Here is a 14,039-nt window from a genome sequence, read left to right on the forward strand (position 1 = left end):
ACTCTTCGTGAGAAACACGAGGCCAGAGTTATTAAAGCTGAGCAGGAGCTGCAAGAGGCCGTAAGTAAATGCGAGACCTTGGAGCAGAGTTTAACAGAGAAAGAGTCCAAACTCACTAAGGTGCATCAAGCCACGAGCGATGCCCGGGGGGAAACCCAAAGCGCCCTGCAGGGAATCCAAGAGGCGAGGAAGATCGCGGCGGGTAAGGCTTTTCCCATGTAAAGCAAGTATTTAAAGGGAAAATTATGTTTCTGATTGTGAATCCGGATTTCTCAGGTGTATTTGCCGAGCTGCCTCACAGCATATCAGATGCTGCTCAATTCTACCAAGTCGAAGGAACGAACACCGCCAATAAGCTATTTTGGTCGCAGTATTTGGCACCGAATTATCTGGCGCCTTTTGCCGATCAACTGAAACAGCTGATCGAACTACATAAGGCGGCGGAACTAGCCATGAAAGATATGGTTATCCGGCTATGGCTTGCCGAGCCGATTCCAAGCAGCTACTTCGGGCTCATGAGGTGGCTTGTAAGCGCTTGCCCTCGACTTGACGTCATCAAGCGGTCGGTCTGTATAGAAGGAGCGCGAATGGCCTTCGCCCTCGCAAAGGTGCACTGGGGGAAGATGGATGCCGAAAAGCTAGTGACCGAGGGACCGCCAGAGGGAAGGAGCACCGCAAGCCCGAATTATATTATAAGAGTGTCCTGAAAAGGATCCTACCTTGCAGCGGAGCTATGCACCTAGGACATAATATTTCCATCAATTCCGATCATGTTGTCCTTTGTAATGTTTGAACAAGGTCGTTTATATGTCGCCTATTATGTAAAATTTTACCCTCCTGTGCGGCCGTTTTTATGTTAAAACTAAGAGTTGGCGAGTCGTCGGCTTCTGCCCCGACGTGAGAAGTACGGGTGTGTTCGGGATAAACCTGAGCACACTTTATCCCAGTTTTGGGTCCTCCGAAGGAGGTGCTCAGCACAACTAACCAGGCAATCAGACTATAGGGCTTTGTCACTCTCACTTATCCATGGGAGCTTTAGTATGGTGGGCACAACCCCTTGTGTTCGGAAGACCATACTAGGGGCTCTATAAGCACCTGATCGGAGAAAAAGCCGATCCATCGCATGCTGCATTGGTTATGACATTATGCGGGAGAAATCCTTAAAGATTTTGTGACCGCTCGAACAGCTGACCAGCTCTCGCCGTATCATGATAGTCAATTTTCGGCTTTCTCCACTGAGGTGTTCATCCAGAAGAACCGGGACACAATCACAGTAGTTCTCCCAGTGCTACCTTAGCCGATATAGCGGAACGTAAGGTACCAAAACATGGGAGCCGGGCAAACCCAACTATTGACCCAACACATGATTCAGAGCTGATGCATATAATGCTATAGGTTCGGGGTGCCGAACTTCCATGAACGTGTTCGGACTTTTATTGCCGTGTTACGGGAAAAACGAAGCCCCTGGCATATTTAAGGCATATCGCTGTGTACGGATGCCACTTGACGAAATGATTTTGATAAGAAATAATCAGCAGGTAAACGTCATATAATTCCACATGTTGTATTTAAATAATACGTCTATGCGTGTGGGTACAAGTAATGTGATAAAAAAAGGAGTTGTGATAGCAGAACCTGCTGTGACCAGGGGGAAGAGTTTGAGTGCGGATCCATATTATAGCCGGACATTCACTGCGGGGAATGTCTAAGGATCCCCTGACACGTTCAAGCTGCCTCCGTGGAGTCCGTCCTAGTCGGTGCAAAGGTGAACCTGCGAAGGAAATATAAGAAATGTTTGCGTGCCGGAGGGCGGTTGAGCCGCTGAGTTCGGCCTGTCATGGCCTTCGCCGGAGTGTTTTAGTTGAGCTCTGGACGAGCCGGGGTATCCTTCCGCCAAGTAGTTCGGAGCCCCTTGACGGTGTCCGGGAGCCTGGGTGTTGACTCGAGGTTCGGCTGCAAGGCGCTGCTCATTGTTTCTGCTGCTAAGGCAGTGATGTATTTGTTGGTGCTGAAGGAAGGTTCGGCCTTGCCATGAATCGTGATGACACCTCGTGGACTGGGCATTTTGAGCTTACGGTAGGCATAATGTGGCACTGCGTTGAATCGAGTGAACGCGGTTCGCCCGAGCAGTGCTTGATAGTCACTGCTGAAAGGGGCGATTTCGAATACTAACTCTTCGATACAGTAATTTTCTGGTGATCCGAAGATTACCTCGAGGGCAATGGAGCCTGTAAAGCTAACCTCCATACCTGGTATGATGCCTCTAAAAGTGTCTTTAGTGGGCTTGATCGATGCCCATCTTGCGCACAGTGTCCTGGTAAAGCAGATTTGAACTGCTACCTCCGTCCATAAGGACTCGAGTGAGGTGGAACCCGTCTACTATTGGGTCGAGGATTAATGCTGCTGGATTGCCCTAATTGGCGTTAACCGGACGATCCGTGCGGTTGAAGGTGATCGGCCCTAGCTTATATTGTGGGACGGCTAGTTCCGTTGAGCCGCCATCCCTAAGGGTGCGTATCTGGTCCAAGTTGGCAATTTGGGTGGTATGTACCACATTCACCGATTGAATATGGGGGGGGGGGGAATTTCTTTTGCCCTCCTGTGTTTGGTGATCTGGGCTCTTCGTCGCTATTGTTGCTTTGACACCCCTCTTTGTCTTTAGCGCCTGCCTTGCCAGCTTGTTTGAAGACCCAGCATTCTCTGTTGGTATGGGTGGCTGGCATTATTGGGGTGCCATTAATTTGGCATTGGCGAGCGAGTATGTGGTCCAGACTGGATGGACCCGGATTTGTCTTTTTGGGTGGCCCTTTCCGCTGACCAGACTTTGAGCCCCTGAACCCGGCATTAACTGCCGTATTTTTGGCGTTTTCACCATATTTGCGGCGCTTGTGTTTGTTGCGTCGTGGTTTGCCGTTGCTATCCCTGGCTTCTGATATGCCAGGTTTACTAGCTGTATTGGTACTACGAGCCAACCAGCTATCTTCGCCCGCACAAAAGCAGGTCGTAAGTGTCGTGAGGGCTGCCATGGATTTTTGCTTCTCTTGGCTGAGGTGTCGGGCGAGCCATTCGTCACTGATATTATGCTTAAATGCCGCTAAGGCCTCTGCATCCGGACAGTCGACAATTTGGTTCTTCTTGGTTAGGAACCGGGTTCAGAATTTCCTAGCCGATTCCCCTGGCTGCTGAGTTATATGACTTAAATCGTCAGCGTCCGGCGGTCGCACATAAGTTCCCTGGAAATTTTCCAGGAATACCTCTGCCAGGTTCTCCCAACTTCCGATGGAGTTTGCCGGCAAGCTATTGAGCCAATGCCGAGCCGGCCCTTTGAGTTTTAGCGGGAGATACTTGATGGCATGTAGGTCATCCCCGCGAGACATGTGAATGTGGAGGAATAAGTCTTCTATCCATACCACGGGGTCTTTAGTACCATCGTATGATTCGATGTTTATAGGTTTAAACCCTTCTGGGAATTCGTGATCCATTACTTCATCAGTGAAGCATAAGGGGTGTGCGGCGCCTCTGTGCCAGGCTATATCGCGACGTGGTTTATACGAGTCTTGTCTGCCGTGTTCGGCTTGGCTGGATTTGCTTTTAGTGTATCCGGCATGACGATCATCGTCACGTATTGGTGCGCGCCCCCGTGATCCGTAGATCGATCTTGCATGTTTTGCCTTGTTTTCCAATGCGTCTCGTAGGCCCCGCGTGTTTCCCCGGGCCTTGGTATTTTTGTTTGATTAGCGGCAGGGTGCGGTCTTGACTTCTGGCTGAAATGCCTTTCTGTCTTGGCCACGAGGTGGTCCGTCAGCCGCATCCTCCTCGAGGTGAGGTAGCAACCTGCGCTTTGGATAACTCTTGTTTGGGCGCTCGAGTTCGTATTCCTCGGCTGCAAGGACTTCGGTCCATCTGTCTGCTAGCAAATCTTGATCAGCTTGAAGCTGTTGTTGCTTTTTCTTCAAGCTATTTGTTGTGGCTATAAGCCGGCGCTTGAAGCGCTCCTGTTCGATGGGATCCTCAGGCACGATATATTCTTTGTCGCCGAGGCTCACCTCATCTTCGGAGAGAGGCATGTAATTGTCCTCCTTTGATTCTCCATCTGCTGCCCGCTCTGGAGGGCTAGCTGGTTCACCCTCCCGTTCTAAATCGTGCTGGGGGGGATTGTTGTCGTCTTCGGCACTATCCGGAGTGTTATTGTCTCTTGTGCCGGTATCACTACTTTTTCTATGGCGGGACTTAGAGCAGCGCCGCTGACGTCTCCGCTTGGGTTGCTTCTTGGAGGGGTCATCCTCCGCTGTCTCATCGCCATTGCCTTCTTTGGGCGTATCCACCATGTATATATCATATGAGGAGGTGGCGGTCCAGCGCCCTGTGGGCGGTGGTTCCTATTCGTCTCCTGCATCGTCGTCCATACCGTCGATGTCTTCGGAGTCAAAGTCGAGCATGTCAGTTAAATCTTCGAAAGTGGCTACTAAGTGGGTGGTGGGTGGGCAGGGAATTTCTTCGTCGTCCGCATCCCATTCTAGCCGGACATAGTTCGGCCCAGTTTCTCCTGACAAGGAGAGAGACCTTAATGAATTTAGCACATCACCGAAAGGCAAGTGCTGAAAGATATCCACGGAGGTGAACTCCATGACCGGCGCCCAATCGGATTCGATAGGCATGGATGCAGGTGGCTCGGAGTCTATGGCCGGAGATGAATCCAGTGGTTCGGCAACACGACTCTCGTAAGGGGTGAAGTCAGTATCCGTCTCCATCGCCACTGAGAGTGCGGCCTCCATGGCGGGGTCTATTCCTCCGTCCTCGGATGGCGCAATTTGCTCCAGATTGAAGGCCGGAGTAGTTGCAGATGCGATTTCCCGAACATTGTCCGACGGCAGAGTTACGTCATGCTCATCGTGATTGTGTGGCGGACCTGACATGGGCTCGAATCCGTCGAAGATCAAGTCTCCACAGATATCGACAGTGTAGTTTAAGTTTCCGAACCTGACCTGATGGCCAGGGGCGTAGCTCTCGATCTGCTCCAGATGGCCAAGAGAATTGGCCCGTAGTGCGAAGCCGCCGAATAGGAAGATCTGTCCAGGGAGGAAAACCTCGCCCTGGACCGCATCGTTACCGATGATCGAAGGGGCCATCGAGCCTTACGGTGACAGCATAGTAGAACTCTCAATGAAAGCACCAATGTCGGTGTCAAAACCAGCGGATCTCGGGTAGGGGGTCCCGAACTGTGCGTCTAAGGCGGATGGTAACAGGAGGCAGGGGACACGATGTTTAACCAGGTTCGGGCCCTCTTGATGGAGGTAATACCCTACGTCCTGCTTGATTGATATTGATGATATGAGTATTACAAGAGTTGATCTACCACGAGATGGTAGAGCTAAACCCTAAGAGCTAGCCTATCGTATGATTGTCTGTTGTCCTACGGACTAAACCCTCCGTTTTATATAGACATCGAAGGGGGATAGGGTTACACAAAGTCGGTTACAAGGGAGGAAATCCACATATCCGTATTGCCAAGCTTGCCTTCCACACCAAGGAAAGTCCCATCAAGACACGGGATGATGTCTTAATCTCGTATCTTCATAGTCCAACAGTCCGGCCAAAGGATATAGTCCGGCTGTCTGGAGACCCCCTAATCCAGGACTCCCTCAGTGGCGCCGCGTGCTATCAAGCCCCTAGTGCTTTACCTGGCCGGCATGCCTCACTCAGCCAGCGCAACGCTGGTGGCCATTCGGGAGGAGCGCCAGACCAAGAGCCTGCCACACGACGTCGTGCGCTTGGTCAAGATGATGCGGCCCCAAGACGGCGCCCCTGAAGCCTCGGCGACACCAACGGATGACCAGGTTCCACAAGACGGCGCTCATGATGCCGCAGTTGCCCCAGTAGGCGACCAAGTTCCCAATCCACCAACACTTCCACCCTCATAGAGCACCTAGTGTACTTCGTCAGCATGGTACTGTAGGACGTGCGGGAACGCTACCCCATGCCGTAGAAGCTCTTGCCCGCGTTTCTCGTCGCCTCGCGCAAGCTGCGCCACTACTTCCAAGGCCACCCCATCAAGGTCGTCTCGGCTTACCCACTAGAGAGGGTGCTCTGGAGCCACAATGCTGCAGGTAGGGTCGCTGAGTGGAACATCAAATTGCAGGCATTTTAGCTGGAGTCCATCACCACCAGGGTCATCAAGGGCGCTGCACTCGCCGACTTCGTGGCGGAATGGACTGACGCTCTAGGGTCAGAAGCAAGCGAAGGCCGATCCCTTTCGCCGGGGAGTGAGTCGCCAAATGGATGGGTCAGGTACTTCTACGGCTCCTTCGCATGATAGGGTGTGGGGGCTGGAGCCGTGCTCATTTCGCCCACTCAGGACAAGCTCTACTACGCCGTGCAGCTCTGCTTCCAACACGACGAAAAGGTCTCTGAGGGAGTCCTGGATTAGGGGATCTCCAGATAGCCGGACTATATCCTTTGGCCGGACTGTTAGACTATGAAGATACAAGATTGAAGACTTCGTCTTGTGCCCGGATGGGACCCTACTTGGCATGGAAGGCAAGCTAGGCAATACAGATATGTATATCTCCTCCTTTGTAACCGACCTTGTGTAACCCTAGCCCTCTCCGGTGTCTATATAAACCAGAAGGTTTTAGTCCGTAGGACACGACAACATACAATCATACCATAGGCTAGCTTCTAGGGTTTAGCCTCTCTGATCTCGTGGTAGATCTACTCTTGTACTACCCATATCACCAATATTAATCAAGCAGGACGTAGTGTTTTACCTCCATCAAGAGGGCCCGAACCTGGGTAATACATCGTGTCCCCTGCCTCCTGTTACAATCCGCCTTAGACGCACAGTTCGGGACCCCCAACCCGAGATCCGCCGGTTTTGACTCCGAAATTGGTGCTTTCATTGAGAGTTCCTCTGTGTCGTCGCCGTTAGGCTTGATGGCTCCTCCTATCATCGGTAGCGATGCAGTCCAGGGTGAGACTTTCCTCCCCGGACAGATCTTTGTGTTCGGAGGCTTCACACCGCGGGCCAAATCGCTTGGCCATCTGGAGCAGATCTAAAGTTACGCCCCTGGCCACCAGGTCAGGTTTGGAAGCTTAAACTACACGGGCGATATCCGCGGAGACTTGATCTTCGACAGATTCGAGCCTCTGCCTTGTGCATCAGGCGGTCACGATGAGTACGATTTAGCTCTACCATCAGACATTGTTCAGGAGATCGCACCGGCAGCTGCTCCGACCCTTAATTTGGAGCCAGTTGCGCCTCCCATGGACGGGTGGATAGACCCCGCCACAGAGGCCGCATCCCCCACGGCGATCGAGCCGAATACCGATCTTACCCTTCATGAGAGCCGTGTTATTAAACTGCTGGATACTTCTCCGGCCACGGACTTCGAACCGCCTGGGCCCGTTCCTAGCGAATCCAATTGGGCGCTGATCATGGAGTTTACCTCCGCAGATATTTTTCAGCACTCGCCCTTTGGCGATGTAATGAACTCATTAAGGTCTCTCTCCTTGTCAGGAGGGTCCTGGCCGAACTATGTCTGGCAGGATTGGGATGCGGACGACGAAGAAATTCGCGGCCCACCCACCACCCACTAGGTAGCCACTGTCGATGACTTAACCGACATGCTCGACTCCGACTCCGAAGACATCCACGGCATGGACGACGATGCAGGAGACAAACAGGAACCACTGCCCACAGGGCACTGGACACCCACTTCATCACATGACGTATACATGGTGGACACACCAAAAGAAGACGACGACAAGGAACGGAAGGACGCAACGAAGGGTTGTCCCCTTGAGAAGCAGTCAAACCGGCGACGTAAGCACCGCTCCAAATCCCGCCTCGGCAGAAACAATGATCATACAGACCCAGCATTAGAGCAGGGTGAACCATCGCCAGACCACGGCAACACGGAGAATCAAACCGAACAACCCGACTCTGTCAAAGATAATAGTCCGGACGACATCACACCAGACAGACACCCAGAGCAACAGAATGCCCATCAAAGGCTCGTTGCCACCGCGAGGAGTCTAAAAAAGCAGAAGCAAAGGCTCAAGGCTGCGCAAGACACACTTAGAATTAGTTGGAGTAAAGTGCTCAACACAGCAGCGAAGTACGGTGGTAATCACCCAACCAAGAGCTACCCGAAGTGGAAGTTGCTACCTGAATTCGATGATGAGGCCTTAGATCCCCCCAACCAAAAATTAAAACGGCCATCTGGCCAGATAGACGACCTCACGGCCAACATAGAGCGGCAAACAACGCCGCACATAAGCCAATACGCGATCCACGCGAGGGCTCGCACCAAAAGGACAGCACAACCAGATCCATCTATGGACCAGCAAGCGCGCTCCAGCATACGATGCAAAACAACACACATCCGAACAACGCGGTACACCCAGATACAGGGGTGCCGAACACCCCCTATGTTTCATCGATGAGGTGCTGGACCATGAATTTCCAGAGGGATTCAAACCCGTAAACATAGAGGCATACGACGGAACAACAGACCCAGGGGTCTGTATTGAGGACAATATCCTCCATATCCATATGGCTCGAGGAGATGATCTCCACGCCATTAAGTATTTACCCCTCAAACTCAAAGGGCCAGCTCGGCACTGGCTTAAAAGCCTCCCCGAAAGCTCCATTGGAAGCTGGGAAGAGCTCGAAGACGCTTTTCGGGCAAATTTTCAAGGGACTTATGTCCGACCTCCGGACGCGGACGATTTGAGTCATATAACTCAACAGCCCGGAGAGTCAGCCCGAAAGCTTTGGAACAGGTTTCTTACTAAAAAGAACCAAATAGTCGACTGTCCGGACGCCGAAGCTTTGGCAGCTTTTAAGCATATCGTCCGCGACGAATGGCTTGCCAGACACCTCGGCCAAGAAAAACCGAGAACAATGGCAGCATTAACAAGCCTCATGACCCGCTTTTGTGCGGGTGAGGACAGCTGGCTAGCCAGATGCAGCACCAGCGACCCAAGTACATCCGAAGTTAGAGATAGAAATGGGAAATCACGACGCGGCATAAATAATACGCGCCAGAATAAAGAAGACAACCCGAAGAGCACGGCAGTAAATGCCGGATTCAGAAGCTCTCGCCCAGGTCAGCAAAAGCCGCCCTCTAAAGGCAGCAGAGACGAACTGTGCAGCTTAAACAAAATTCTGGACCAAATATGTCAGATCCATAGCACCCCTAGTAAACCCGCTAATCATACCCACACAGAATGTTGGGTATTCAAGCAATCCGACAAGCTCAATACCGTACACAAGGGGGAGGATACACCAAGCGAAGACGAGGATGAGCCTCTCATGCAAGACACTGGGGAACAAAAGAAATTTCCACCAGAAGTCCAAACAGTGAACGTGTTACACGTGATCAAGGGGAGAAACAAAGCGGCACTCCCAGAGAAATATGCCCAGGGGCCTATCACCGCAGAGTCCTTCCACTGGTCGTCTCAACCAATCACTTTCGACCATCCGGATTACTCAGCAAGTATCCGGCGTGCAGGATGGGCTGCCTTGGTATTAGACCCAATAATTGACGGATACCATTTCACATGAGTCATGAGGGACGGTGGCAGCAGTCTAAACCTGATATATAAGGACACAATCCGCAAAATGGGGATAGACCCAATGAAAATTTGCCACATCAATACTACCTTTAAAGGAGTAACGCCAGGCCCAGGGGCTCATTGCACGGGCTCCCTGCTACTAGAGGTTATATTCAGCTTCCCTGATAACTTCCGTAGTGAAAATTTAACATTCCACATGGCTCCGTTCCAAAGTGGCTATCAAGCACTACTTGGACGCGAAGCTTTCGCTCGCTTTAATGCAATACCGCATTACGCTTCCCTCATGCTTAAGATGCCCGGTCCATGTGGCACCATTACAGTGAACGGAAATATTGAGCGATCCTTGCGCGCCGAAGAGAGTGCGACTGCCTTGGCAGCCGCACACTAAAAACGGGCTCACCAACTAAAGCATTTGATAGGTCGTCAAGACCACGCACATGGTTAGACGAGTCCGGCGTAGCTATATGTAATTCATACAGGTTTGATGGCCACACCCCTATTACAAATACAAGGGGCTCAACGCGCAGACAAGTAGCAATTTTTACTCATCTTGAATTGTACACGGTTTCTTTAAACCTACCTTTTTGCACAACAACTTTGCACCTAAGTTTCTCTCTTTTACAGATGACCATCGTGCTACACCCGTCCAGGATACGGCACAACGGAGACACAGGCGCAGACGTGCAGCAGGGACCCATTCCAAGGATTCTTTTTAGATTAAGACCCTGCGTAAACCTTTTTTACTGTCTCTTGTTGATACACATCCCTCGGATTCTCAGTACAATTGAGAAGGATGCTGGCGTTTTTGCATGTGGCCATGTCAGAATAATGCACGTACCTGGACACCAGGGGCTTCTTACAAGGGCACTGTTTAGGCCCGGTTTACACCATAAAGACCGAATACCTTAGGGAGTGTTCGGCGTCGCGAGTTTGTCCTTATATGCATCAGCTCCGAATCATGTATTTGGTCAAATGTTGGGTTTGCCCGGCTCCTGTGTTTTGCTGCCTTACGTTCTGCTCTATCGGCTAAGGCGGCACCAGGAGAACTAGCGCGATTGTGCCGCGGTTCATCCGGACGAGCACCTCAGTAGAGAAAGCCGAAAACTGACTGTCATGATATAGCGTGAGACTGTTCAACCACTCGATGACCTATTGGAATGTTAGAATTCCTCCACCTTAACGAAGGGCCGTTTCCCAGCCAGGCATGTATGGACCCCGAATTCGGGAGAGTGCGGAGCCACCAGGGGATATATAGTAGCCCCACTTTCAAACTCCTATGGCTAAGTGAAAGTTTTAAAGCATTGTAGTCCTGTTGCCTAGTTCGCTGCGCCATCACCTCCTTATTAGGACCAAGACGTTGGATTAAGTGTGAATACGCGTTTTCTGCGAACACCCCCACATTATATGCGTGGGGGCTGAAGCCGACGACTGCAATCTTTCAGGTTATACATATGTATACATAAATAACCGTACATGAGGCATCATATTACTTTCGGGAAAAAGTATAAATACAGCCTTAATAAATTTCATAAGAACATTGTGTTTACAATGGGAATACATGTCACTCAAACATAATATTCTTTGAGCACTGGGCCTCTATCAAACGAGCGCCCTCGAGAACTTCTTCGAAATAGTGCTCAGCAGCCACTCGCACTACCAAAAAAATACACTTCCGCGATGATACGTGTTTGTCACCGTAGGTCGCTTTTTTTGTCATGCATGTACATCCATGACAAATTTATGATAGAATCAAGATAGTCATACCTGTGCTGTCGTAGAAGTGTTCCATGACATTACCAAAATTATCATCACGGAAGTGTCCACTTCCATGACGATAAATCGCGCGTCACAGAAGTGCTTTCGTCAAGGGTGACCGACACATGGCATCCACCGCAACGGAACGCCGTTAAACTATCGGGTCGGGTTTTGGATCCGATAACCCGTTAACAGCCCCGAACAATGGGAAATTTCCACGTGTAAAATTCTTATTCGCCGGACGAAACACATGTCAGCTCGTCAGTGGGTCAGATAGGCGCCTATGATACATCGACACGTGGCACGGCCCAACAGAGGCCCATTCCTATGAAAAGGCCGGCCCGTTTGACTTGGTCAAAAGCTGGCGGGCCGGCCCATGGAAAGCCTGTTAACGGCCTGTTCGAATATAGCCCATTTACAGCCCGCTAACCCAAGGCCCGTTATGCCCTATCCGAATTAGGCCTAGTAGCGTCATCTGGGCCATCCAATATGATTCCAGCCCGTTTCACTTATATCCCATGTATGGCCCATGACGTCTTTCGGCCCATATGAGGCCCTATGTAACTCTTGGCCTACTAACGGCCCATGGTGAAACTGGCCCGTAATGAACAGTGTATCACTTTACACCCATTAACGGCCCGTGGTGAAACTGTCCCGTAATGACCAGTGTATCACTTTATACCCATTAATGACCCATTATTCCGTTGGGCCGTTTCTAGCTCAAGTTATCTTTCGGCCTTCTTAGAGCCCATTTATTCTTGGGATCATTTCCAACATTCATTTACTTACGGCCCATTACTGTCATTTTCTGCTTGTGGGCCAAATTCAGCCCGTGGTTACAGTCGGCCCGTTTGTGGTGCGTTAATACGTTGGGCCGATTTCATAGCGTCATCAAATACGGCCCATTAACGATGGCCCGTTATGGTCGGCCCATGAACGGACGATTCCAACTCTAGCCCGTTTACGGCCATAATGCGGTCTGTTTGGCCCATGTTTGGCCAATCGATTATACGTCCCGTATAAGGCCCATTGATAATACGGCCTGCAGAAGGCCCATTGTTCCTACGTCCCGTAGAAGGCCCATTGTTTCTACGGCCTGCAGAAGGCCCATTGTTCCTACGTCCCGTAGAAGGCCCATTGTTTCTACGGCCTGTAGAAGGCCCACTGTTTCTACGACTAGTAGGAGGCCCAGTGTCACTACAATAAATATTAGCCCATGGTTATTGTGGCCTGGTTTTAAAAAATAGGTTATTGCAGCCACTAGCTAACCGCGGAAAAAGAACTGCAATGACTACAAGCAAACAAATAAACAAGACAACAAGGAAATAAATACGCAAGCAACTAACGCTAGGCTATCACAGCTATTACACATATTACATCCACTGGGCATCAAAGTTCGCCACCAGTGCAAATATAGGGAACAAAGCAGCATATCATATACACTGGTTGTCAAAGTTGGCGACCAGCGCAAATAAACGCCGTAGCAAAACAAATCCAGAACTGAAACCACTTCAGAAGATCTCAAGAAACAATATCCTGGGTACCCATAATGCTAGCAAGATGCTTAGCAAGCTTATGAACTTTCTCTTGTTTGGCGCTTAAATCCTCTAGCGCTTGCTGTTGCACCAGAAAATATGCATCTGAATTCTGCAAGGACTTCCTCAGTCCTTCAGCTTCCTGCCGTAGCACATCTGATCGATGTCTTTCAACTTGAAGTTGAGACTCAAGAAGACTAACTGATTCAGGCAGCGAGTTTGAAGAGCTTGTGCCAGCAGTAGTGGCCAGTAACTCGAACACTACATCAAGACAGGACTTTTGGGTTCCCTCACTGTCGTCAAGATAGTTTTTATCAGCTTTCTTGGAGACCAACAGGGATGTCTCACTATCTTGAACCTTATCTGCATTACTTCCTTTACCATTGGATAACGCGGTACTGTTCTCCAATATTTTGTCTGCATTCTAAAAGAGAAACAAGAAGACACATCACATGTTTACCATGTTGTATATGAAACTCATTTTTGTAAATGAGTTCAGTAGTAAAGTGGACAGGATAACAGCATGAAACAAACATATATCTATGTACCATGGTCACTTTATGGTCTATATCATTCTAGTTTTTGTTGCCAAATCAAGATAGAGACACAGTTCAAATAATATTTGTTCAAGACAAAGCAGAATAGACAGAATATAAGTGTGGGTAAAAATAGAGCAATAACAACACTTGTAATGTGAATGACATGAGAACATAACTGTTTATTCAATTGAAACTGAAATCAACATAGAGCAGGTTACAACAGCAAACCACTTAAAGAAACAAGTTTAAAACATACCTGTTGCGCCATTGGAGTTTCAATTCCATCCTTCAAATTTGAAAATAGTTTTTTTTGAATATGTACTGCAAGTTAACAGCCTCACAGCTCTTTATTGAAAACAACAAAGAACAAAGTCCTATTACAAGTCCATACAAGAAGAGAAAAGAGGAAGACAGAAATACTTACAAAGTTACAACCCAAGCAGGGCAAAGAAAAACACTACCTAAGGAAGGTTAGAGATCCAAGTTAGAAGGCTATCCTTGTATTTACATTTTATCCTATGAGAAAGAAGGGTTATATCATGGATGAAGTTATGCCTCCATGCTCTGAAAGAAGGTGTCTCATTCCTGAAAACCTTGCCATTCCTCAAGATCCAAATGTTCGAAGCTGCTG

Source organism: Triticum urartu, chromosome 4 (assembly GCF_003073215.2).
Source record: "Triticum urartu cultivar G1812 chromosome 4, Tu2.1, whole genome shotgun sequence".
Classification (NCBI taxonomy): domain Eukaryota; kingdom Viridiplantae; phylum Streptophyta; class Magnoliopsida; order Poales; family Poaceae; genus Triticum; species Triticum urartu.